Raw genomic sequence first — 9763 nt, 5'->3', positions numbered from 1 at the left:
AAATGGTGTCGTATGAAAGAAGTGGTTAGTACAGCTTGAGACTCAAATGATCACATGTATTTTTCTGTGGTACAACCATTATACTTTCCTGTGCAGATGAAGTGCCTCATACATACTTCCTATTTCGTCACAGAGAATATTACAAAGATGTGTACTCAAAGGTTGAGACTTAAAGTTAATAATTGTTACAGCTTCATCAATAAAGTGAAGTGCTTAAGTAAAACTGGCTTTTTTTAAACTTCAGTTTTGAGCTCACTGACTTCTAGCACCGTTTGGTGTCATTGTCTGATTCCTGCTAAACACCAGCAGTTTAACCCACCATCAGTGCAAATGTCAGAAGAAGAACGAGATCATGTCCTTTGCAGGAGCATGGTTGGAGCTGGAGCCCATTATCCTTTGCAAACTAACACAGAACAGAAAACCAAATACCCCATGTTCTCACTTATAAATGGGAACTAAATGATGAGAACACAGAGGCACAAAGAGGGGAACAACACACAATGGAGCCTTTTGAGGGCAGAGGGTGGGAGGAGGGAGAGGATCAGGAAAAATAACTGTTGGGTACTAGGCTGAGTACCTAGGTGACCAAATAATGTGTACAACAAATCCTGGTGACATGAGTTTACCTGCATAACAAACCTGCACATCTACCCCTGAAGCTAAACTAAAAGTGAAAAAAAAAGGAAATAGTTTTGATCTTGCAAGATGTCTTAAAGGGCCTCAGCACCCTCTAAGTGCTTGTGGAGTGGCCTGAGTGTTTTGGCACCCTGGTCCTGGAAGAAGGGGTGAGGAGAAGGGAGCTGCGGAATGGTCAAGAGGAAAGCCATGAACCCCGACTGACCCAAGCATAGGCGCTGTCTTAGCCTGTGCAAGCTGCCAGAATACCATAGCCTGTGTGGCTAAAACAGCCAGCATTTATTTTTCACAGGTCTGGAACCCGGGAAGTCCAAGATAGAGGCAGTGGGAGATTTGGGGTCTGGTGAGAACCTGCTTTCTGGTCATAGATGGCCACTTTCCTGCTTTGTCCTCACATGGCAGAAAAGAAGAGGTGTCTCTGGGGTCCCTTTTATAAGGGCACTAATCCCATCCATGAGGGCTTCACCCTCAGGATCTAATCACTTCCCAAAGGCCCCACCTTTTAATACTATCTCATGGGGGGTTAGGATTCTGACATTTGGATTTTGGCAGGACACAAGCATTCAGTCCATGCAGACGCTGAATGCACAAGCAGGTGCTGTGGGCAGAGCTGGAGATGACAGTGGGGAGTAGCCTCTGATAAGCCAAGGGCAGCAGGCTCTAGTTGAAAAGAGAGGGTATCAAAGACAGCAGAGCCTAGTGAGAAACAGCTGGCTGAGAGCAGGCAGGACGGATTATATAGCTGGCAAGTGATCACTTCACTGAGCCGACTTCAGTTTGCGGGAGTAGCTGTAGGTGGTACCAGCGGTGAGTGGGTGCAAAGCTCTTATGTTTCTAATCCCACAGTGTGTTCAGTATTGTATTGTCCTTTTTATGTGTGCATCTAGGCTCTCCCCTCTCCCTGGTAGGTGCTGGAGGGCAGGACCCATATCTACTTATCGCCTGGCCCAAAATAGCTGCTTGATAGAAGTTTTCAGAATGAATAAAGATAGGGACAACATTGTTTATTATAAACGATAATAAATTCAGCTTAGCAGGACTAGCTATTAAAGAATAATGAAATAGAACAGGTTCAGGCAGAGAGGTGTGAAGAGAAAACTACACTGTGTCGGGCTAAAGGAGAAGCACAGTCTGCGTGGACAGCAGTCAAATCTGCAAGGTGACCCATTTCACTTCCTACCATCCTTAGCATTTCTCTCTCTTTCATCAACTCTGGTCTTGTATTTTTTTTTTTGCTGGCCACATTTTATTTGTTCTTTTTCTTTGAATAGGATAACCGAAAATACAGATAGTATGCAATAAAATAAAATAGATGAAACAAATTCTAAGAGACTGCGATGCCACATGTTACATTTAACCTAATTTTATTCCTGCTTGTCTTGGGATGGGGAATAGATCATTCAGTAAAAACATACAGTAAAAACAAAATACCTTATCATGTACAACTTTTAAACTACAATAATGATATACCTTAATTACTTCCATGCACACAGAACATTAGGCTTTTTTAAAAAAATAAACACAAGACTTTTAGGAACATTTTATAATAAAGCAATTCCTAATTTTTCTTGGTAGATAGACCAAGCACCTACAAAATACAAATTCCTATACATAGTGAGCACATTACTTAAAACGAACCTTAAGTAAATTAAGTACATGGACAGCCTTAGGATAAGCTGACATTTATATTAAGCTAGGTAGGCAACAAACCATAGTGCCAAATTGAAGAAGTGTATTTGCAAATAAATTTTTTAAACCAAATTAATTTTTATAATTAAATACAGAAAATGTACTGATACACTAAAATAAATAAGATGTGATGTATTAACACTTCACTATAAAGAATGCATACCAGAACATTTATAAACAGCGAATGAGTCTTATTAAGAATAGTTTACTACAATAAACGCTGGCTAAATAGAAGTGTGTATCGTGAAGCACTGGGTGGTATATGTTTTGCTACATACTCTTCTTACCTTGAGGTAGATAACACATGTGTACCAAATTCAGCATTCATTTTCAATTGCTGCTGGTATCATGTCTTTTAAGAAATGTGTACAGTATGAAAAACTTGAAAATACTCATGACTGAAAAATGTTTTTGGAAAAAAAATAGATATTTTCATGCAATTATGTAGAGTCTCGCTGTGTAAATTTCAAGGCCAGGTTTGTTTCCTGTAAAACAGATCATCATTTTATGAGAGAATGTTCTTTACTTGTCTTAGCGCATTTCTTTTGTCTCCTCTTGTGTTGCATTATTTTGCTTTATTCTTTAATTTTGTGTGCAAATGACATGCCAGTTAAAATGAAAACCGTCTCACATGTAGAAGAAAAGTCTGCATTTTAAAAACCAATAATAAAATAAACCAACTAATAAAATCCTTACTAAATGACACCATCTGATTCAAGTAAAAAGTGACTTAAACACTAGTTATAAAAGAAAAAGACAAAATACATTTCATGAAAAACACAAAGACAAATGTCTGCTGAGTGTTTTAGTTCAGATGTTTCAGAATGCTGCTGTAAATTTGATGAGGAATTTGGGGGGAAGATTTCATAGCAGAAGGTGTTCGTGTGGCCTGTATTGACTTAAGTGGTGACCCAATTGGACTGTGAAACTGCGGGATGCCTGTGGACTTGAGCTGCTTGTTAGAGAGGAACTCCCCACTGTTGTTCAGAAATCCTTCCTCATTTCCTCTCTCCCCAAGCTTCCTATCCTCTACTGGCTCAGTCTCTAGCATTTCAGGATCTTCTTTCCTGCTAAAGAATTTGTCCAAGTAACTAGTGCAAGTGTTTTCCTTCTCAACTTGTTCATCCTTCTTTACCTCACAAAACTGATTTATGAAAAAACAGTCATCCCCACCACTCACAAACTGGTTGTCCCAAGAAGGTTGGTACAAGGCTTCTAATTGAGCCGGATTTGCCATTCCTTTTTCCTGTTTTTCTTGGCTTACTGACTTTGATATCAAACTTTTCAATTCTAGTTGGGACACTGAGCTATTCAAGTCATTTAATTTGTCAACAACATCAGTAGGCTCATGTTGGGAATTAAGTTGAATGGTTACTGCAATAAAGGAATCAAAGTCAAACCCCTGATTCTTTTCTTTTTCTTTTCTAGCCAATTGCTTTGATGCTTCCTCTAGTGCTATCTGGGCTTTAACCAATCAATTCCTTTCACATTTTGTCTTGCCTTTCTTATCAGATTTTTTTAGTTGCTTTGTTCTTTCCAGTTGGAAAGATCTATGATAAGCCTGGGTTCATAGTGATGGTTAACTCCACTCTCTCCAAACTAAGTTATCTAAATATGATGATGACCTCGTTTTGTAGTTACGAACATGGCTACACTCCAGATCACAGTATTTGTTTTCATGATTATCTGGCTCATAAGGCTCAGTAGAGTAATTCGTATCAAAAGCAGGATCCTCCAGATACTTTTCCCAATCTCCACATATTTTCAGGGATCAAATTGTACTTCTTCATCAGTGACATGAAACAGAGATCTTGGATTAAGCTGAACTTCATCAATATCAAAGTTGTTGCGTATAGGCCAATCATGCTCTGAAAACTGACAATCATGGTACCTTTCGCAGTTATAAACGTGACTGTGAGTTTCATCCATAAGCAAAACATCATCAAGTTTATCTTCAATATGAAAACGATAACTTGAAATTAGCTCATCCTTTGGAAAAGAATATATGCTCATGTAAGGATGGGAGAGCACTTCTGCTTGTTAACTGATCCATGGGGCTAAATGTCGAAATTTGTTTCAGGAAACCCAGTGCTTCTCAAGTAATTCCTGGAAGCAGCTGAGTTAAAGGTTTGTGTGCCTCAGTCATGTCACTTCTAATGTAAACTGGAATTATGCTAAGAAGCTCCTGATGATCTTCCTCATGTGCAACTAGAACAGATTCTAAAATCAGCAGCATCTGTTCAAGTTCATGTGCACCTGCAAAAAGTATTTTACCAGTCAGCATTTCGAAAAGATGCAGCCTGCAGCCCACATGTCAATGGCTTCAGTATAATTATTATGAGAAAGTAAATGATGTGGAGATCTGTATCATTTAGTAATCAATCCTTCAGAAAGATGATGCTTATGGGAATAATGAGGATCCATGATCCGTGCAAGACCAAAGTCACATATCTTCAGCACCAGGTTTTCAGTATTAATGAAAAGAATAGCTGGTTTGAGATCTCTGTGCAGTACGTTTGCAGAGGGAATATACTTGAGCCCCTGTAGCAGCTGATACATGAACAGCCTGGCATGCTCTTCCAGTACAGGGCCCTGCTCCAGCACATTAGCCAAGTCTGTCTCCATGTACCCCTGAGCAATGTAAACACTGTTCAGCTCCGTAAGAGAGCCCACATCGTCTGTTAATTGGCTTCTGCTGGGACCAAGAATTTCAAACACTTTCACAGTGTTATCATGGTCAAGTCTTCTAATAATTTTGATTTCATGTAGACATGTTGACACTCTGGGGATCAGTAAGGACAATTTTCTTGATGGCCACTCTTTTGTCACAGTCATTGTCTACAGCAGAAAAAACCAAGCCATTGCCTCCACAACCCACTGGTTTTAAGTCCACAAACCAGATCAAAACCATGAATGTTCATGAAACTTTCAAATTTCTCTGCCATTTTGAAACCCTAATTCTTGCCTTTTCCTTTCAAATTGTTGAACTTGTGTAAACACGGAAACTGGCATCAAAAGGAAAGATTTTTCAAAAAGGGAGAAGAAAAATAATTATGCTTCCACAGCAAGATGGTTTCTTGATGTTCACTGCATATGCCAAACAGGCCTGTTGAGTTCCCCTTAGACTTAAAGCTCAAATGGAGAATTAAAAACTCTACTCCTATCGAGAATTAAAAAGATTGCAGTACTCATAGTTCAAGAAAGGGGCAGCAACTCTGCAGACGTTTAAAGAAAACACTCAAGAAACTCAAACGGAATGAAATGACATATTAAGAACTCATATTACTGTGCTAAATGATTTGACATTTAACAGACATGTGAATAAATATGCACACAACAGGCTTCTATGAACATTCTCCTCACTAGTCCTGCGCAGTGTCGTTCTAAGGAGCTGGTAGGCACCATTTCCGTTTTGCTTCTTTGCTTCCTTTGTTGCCGTATATTTCAACAGGAAGCTCTGGCGGCTGTTGCTTAACAGAAGATGTCTTTTGTTAGTGATCAGGTGGCTCCAGCTCAGCACACTCACAATCAAAGCTACCGTCCATCTTACTCTGATACAACAGGACTTCTCCGGGGCCGGCGGACAGCCCCCAGTGTCGGCTCAGGTCTCCAGGCTCTCGCTTTGCCGCAGTTGCCGCCGTGTAACCGTGACCTGACTCTGGTCTTTTTTAAATGTGTGTTCTTTGGTGGGCAGGGGAGAATTGCGTGGGGTGGAAGTAGACTGTCTGTATCCGTGGGGAGCTTTGGTTGATGTTTCCAGAAGCAACCCAGGCTAGAAGACTTTATGTTTGTGCTGCGGGTGGAAATCAGAAACCAGGAAATTGCATCAGCTAAATTCGGTAGTGGAATGGCACTGCTTCCATGAGGGAAAGTCTGTCTAGGTAGATTTAATTTCACAATCCATCTTTAGTCAAGGTGATACTGATGGATCATTTCTGTATGCTGGTCTTTGCACGTATTGTCTCATGAACACACACAATAACCTTATAAGATTATATTATGGATACGAATACCAGCTCAGAGATGTTAGGAAACTTGTTCAAGGTCAAAGAGTGTAGAAAATTCAAGCCCAAGTTGTTCTAAAGGTGGTTGTGTTGGGAAGGAGGGTGGGATGTGCTTTCACTTGAAATACTAACTCTAAAGGACAACAGTTGAATTTAATTGATGGGAAATCTAAGAATTTATCTCTGTAAATAATACTGGGGCTCACTTCACTAGTAGAGAGGGAATAAATTATCTACCTTTTAGAGGTGGATGATTAGCCTCAGGGTATTGGGCTGCTCTTTAGCTAATTACTTTGCTGATGTAGTAAATGGCTATTGATTCTAAAAGGTGAGCAGTTCATTTCCTACAGACCAAGCAGGTCAAACATAATTTCTGTAATAATAATAATTATGAAATGTACCTTCATGCTAGAAAGGGAGCTATCACTGGTGTCATCTGAAGCTGCAGGAGGGTGAAGAAGTACAAGAGGGAAATCATCAACAAGAATGAACTGAACATGAATCCTTAATGGAAACCTAGCTACCCATTAAACAGCAGAGGTAATTGAGCTGTTTAATGGATATTTTAATTTTTACAGGCTATGAGATTGTAGTTTGAAAAATTATCTTTTGAAATAATAATGTGCACAGAATTGATATACTGAGTTACCATAGAAATCACCTTCGGTACTATTAACACTGCTAATCATGTTGCTTCACCCTTAATGTCTTTCATAAGTATAAATGCTTCCTAGCAGCTACATAAATCTATCTTACTTTATAATTTAAGACTACTCTTTTTTTCTGATTCTTTGATAAATTTAATTCCCTGAAAAACATCCAGCTTATAAATTTAAGCAAACATAAAACAAAACTCATATTTTCTGGTAGCAAATATCAGTTTAGAATTCTATTACTCGGGTTTCATTTTTCATATTTTTTTCTGTCACCTTATATCTCTAGAGTCAACTTGAAGTCATTACTCCATTTGTCCATGCATTCATCTATCTATCCATGATCCATCTTCCATCCATCCATCCATGCAACCATCCATCCATCCACGATCATCCATGATCCATCCATCCATCCATGCATCTACCTACCCATCCATGCATCCATCCATCCATCCACCTACACAACCATCCATCCATCCATCCAACCATCCATCCATGCATCCATTCATGAGCCACCATCCATCCATCCAACCATCCATCCGTGCATCCATCCGTGCATTTATCCTTCTAGCCATCTTTTAACTCATTACATAAATTAAGCACCAATTACATGCAAGGCTTTGTGCTATACAGGCACTCTGGAGCTTATAAAAATAAATTACACAATATGCCTCCTATAATCAAGTTTGCAATCCAGCAAGAAAAACTAGACCCAAATGTACATTGTGTATATAAGAAAGTTTTTGGTAAATAGTAGAAGAGTATGCATGTATAATGGTATCAAAGAAAGAAATCACTTCCGGATAGAGGCTGATATTTCTTCTTAGATATTTCATATGCAATAGGCAACACAAACTGTAAATTTTTCGAACTAAATTCACTAATTCTTCCTTCACCTACCACTAAATTTTCCCATCATCTGCATTCCCCATACTCAGTGGTTTCAGCTGCTACCCACTTAAATTAGAAACTAGAAATAATAGAGTCATCCTTGATTCAGATTTCAACTGTACCTGAATTAATCACCAAGTGTCAGATATTTTGCTTTCTAAAATTTTCTCAGATCTATTTTGTTCTTGCCATACTTAGCACAACTATCTTGATAGAAACCTTCATGAGTTTACCCATTAGATTATTGCAATAGTTTATCAACTAGTTTTTCTGCCTCTTATCTTGTGCCTTGGAAAATCTTCTTTCACATAACAGCTGGTGTGATATATTTAGACAAAATCTGAAGTCCCTTGATCAAAAGTCTTCGATGGTTTCCTATAGCTGGCACCTTCCCTACTATGTTGTGTGCAAAGCCAACCTCGACCTGTCCTCTGTATTTCTCTAGCCTCATCTTCTTATTCAAGAGCTAGGCTTTAGGATCTCTGAACTATATATTTTTTCTTTTTGAAAATTATTTTAGAGCTTCCATGATGATTTGGGGGGACTATTTTAAAATCACTACAAATATTTCGTAATTAATATCTGGTTGTTTTCTAACCAATTGAGTAATTTGTTGCACAGTAAGCCACCTCACATCTTTCAGTAAGAAATACACTAAATTTGAATAGTAAATTACAGAGTGAATTAGGACAAAATTCAAATTTGCTTTAAATATTTCTTTGGAGGAGGAGACGCCACACTTCTACTCAATGAAGAGAAATATTTTTACAGTCCAGAGGTCTTTTATTTTCATTTAAACACTTAATATGCCATGAATGCATAGGGAATAGCTTCCTCAGCTCAGGCTCCTTCCCACTGGTTCTCACACAGTGCGTGTATCTGGGTAGAGCAGGCTGGCGCTTCAGTTGAACCCAGGTACCTTTCTCTTTGGCTTGTTTCTTTTTCTGATCATGTTCCTTCAGGCATTTCAGGAAGCTATCTCAGCTCTTAGGGTGCTTTATGTGCTCAATATGCACTTTAATCCTCTTGGCAAGAATCTTGCCCTTAACTTGTTTGTTACAACAATGCCAACAGCATGCTGGGCAACACAGCAGACTCTCCGTTTTGCCATGGTAACATTTGTGGGGCATTCCTTTTTGAACAGTACCCCTTTCCTTGATATCTACAATACCACCTCTCTTACAGATTTGCATAAATATGGTCAAAGAAACAACTCCTTTTTTTTTTTTTTTTTTGAGATGGAGTCTCACTCTGTCACCCAGGCTAGAGTGCAGTGGCGTGATCTTGGCTCACTGCAAACTAAACCTCCTGGGTTCAAGCAATTCTCCTGCCTCAGCCTCCTGAGTAGTTGGGACTACAGGCACATGCCACCACACCTGGCTAATTTTTTGTATTTTAGTAGAGATGAGGTTTCACCATGTTGCCCAGGCTGGTCGTGAACTCCTGAGCTCAGGCCATCCGCCCGCTTTGGCCTCCCAAAGTGCTGGGATTACAGGCATGAGCCACCGCGCCCAGCCAACTCCATGTCATCTAAAAGGCCTAGAGAACACCTGTCAGGTGTCTCTCCTCTTTCCCTTTGTGTTAGTCATTTTGGTGAATTACCGGAAGATGGTGGTTTTCCAGCTGAAAGGCCAGTTTTTGCTTTTAATTAGACAAAGTCTTGCTTTCTCGCCCAGGCTGGAGTGTAGTGGTACTATCGCGGCTCAGTGTAGCCTCAAACTGCTGGACTCAAGTGATCTTCCCACCTTGGCCTCCCAAGTAGCTGGGACCACAGCCATGTACCACCACACACAGTGAATTCTGGAAGTTTTTGGAGAGTCGGGGAGTGGTCTCACTATGCTGCCCAGGCTGGTCTTGAACTCCTGGCCTCAAGCAATCCTCTTGTTTCAG

General features: G+C 39.7%; 1 pseudogene; it reads right to left on the bottom strand.

Moving 5' to 3' along the window:
• Positions 1-3130: 3130 nt before the first annotated feature.
• LOC102139295 (mitogen-activated protein kinase 6 pseudogene) lies at positions 3131-5270 on the bottom strand (annotated as a pseudogene).
• Between the last annotated feature and the right edge of the window lie 4493 nt (positions 5271-9763).

This window comes from Macaca fascicularis, chromosome 8 (assembly GCF_037993035.2).
Source record: "Macaca fascicularis isolate 582-1 chromosome 8, T2T-MFA8v1.1".
Lineage (NCBI taxonomy): Eukaryota > Metazoa > Chordata > Mammalia > Primates > Cercopithecidae > Macaca > Macaca fascicularis.
Note: the sequence above shows the minus strand (reverse complement) of the source record. Positions and strands in the feature narration are given on the sequence as shown.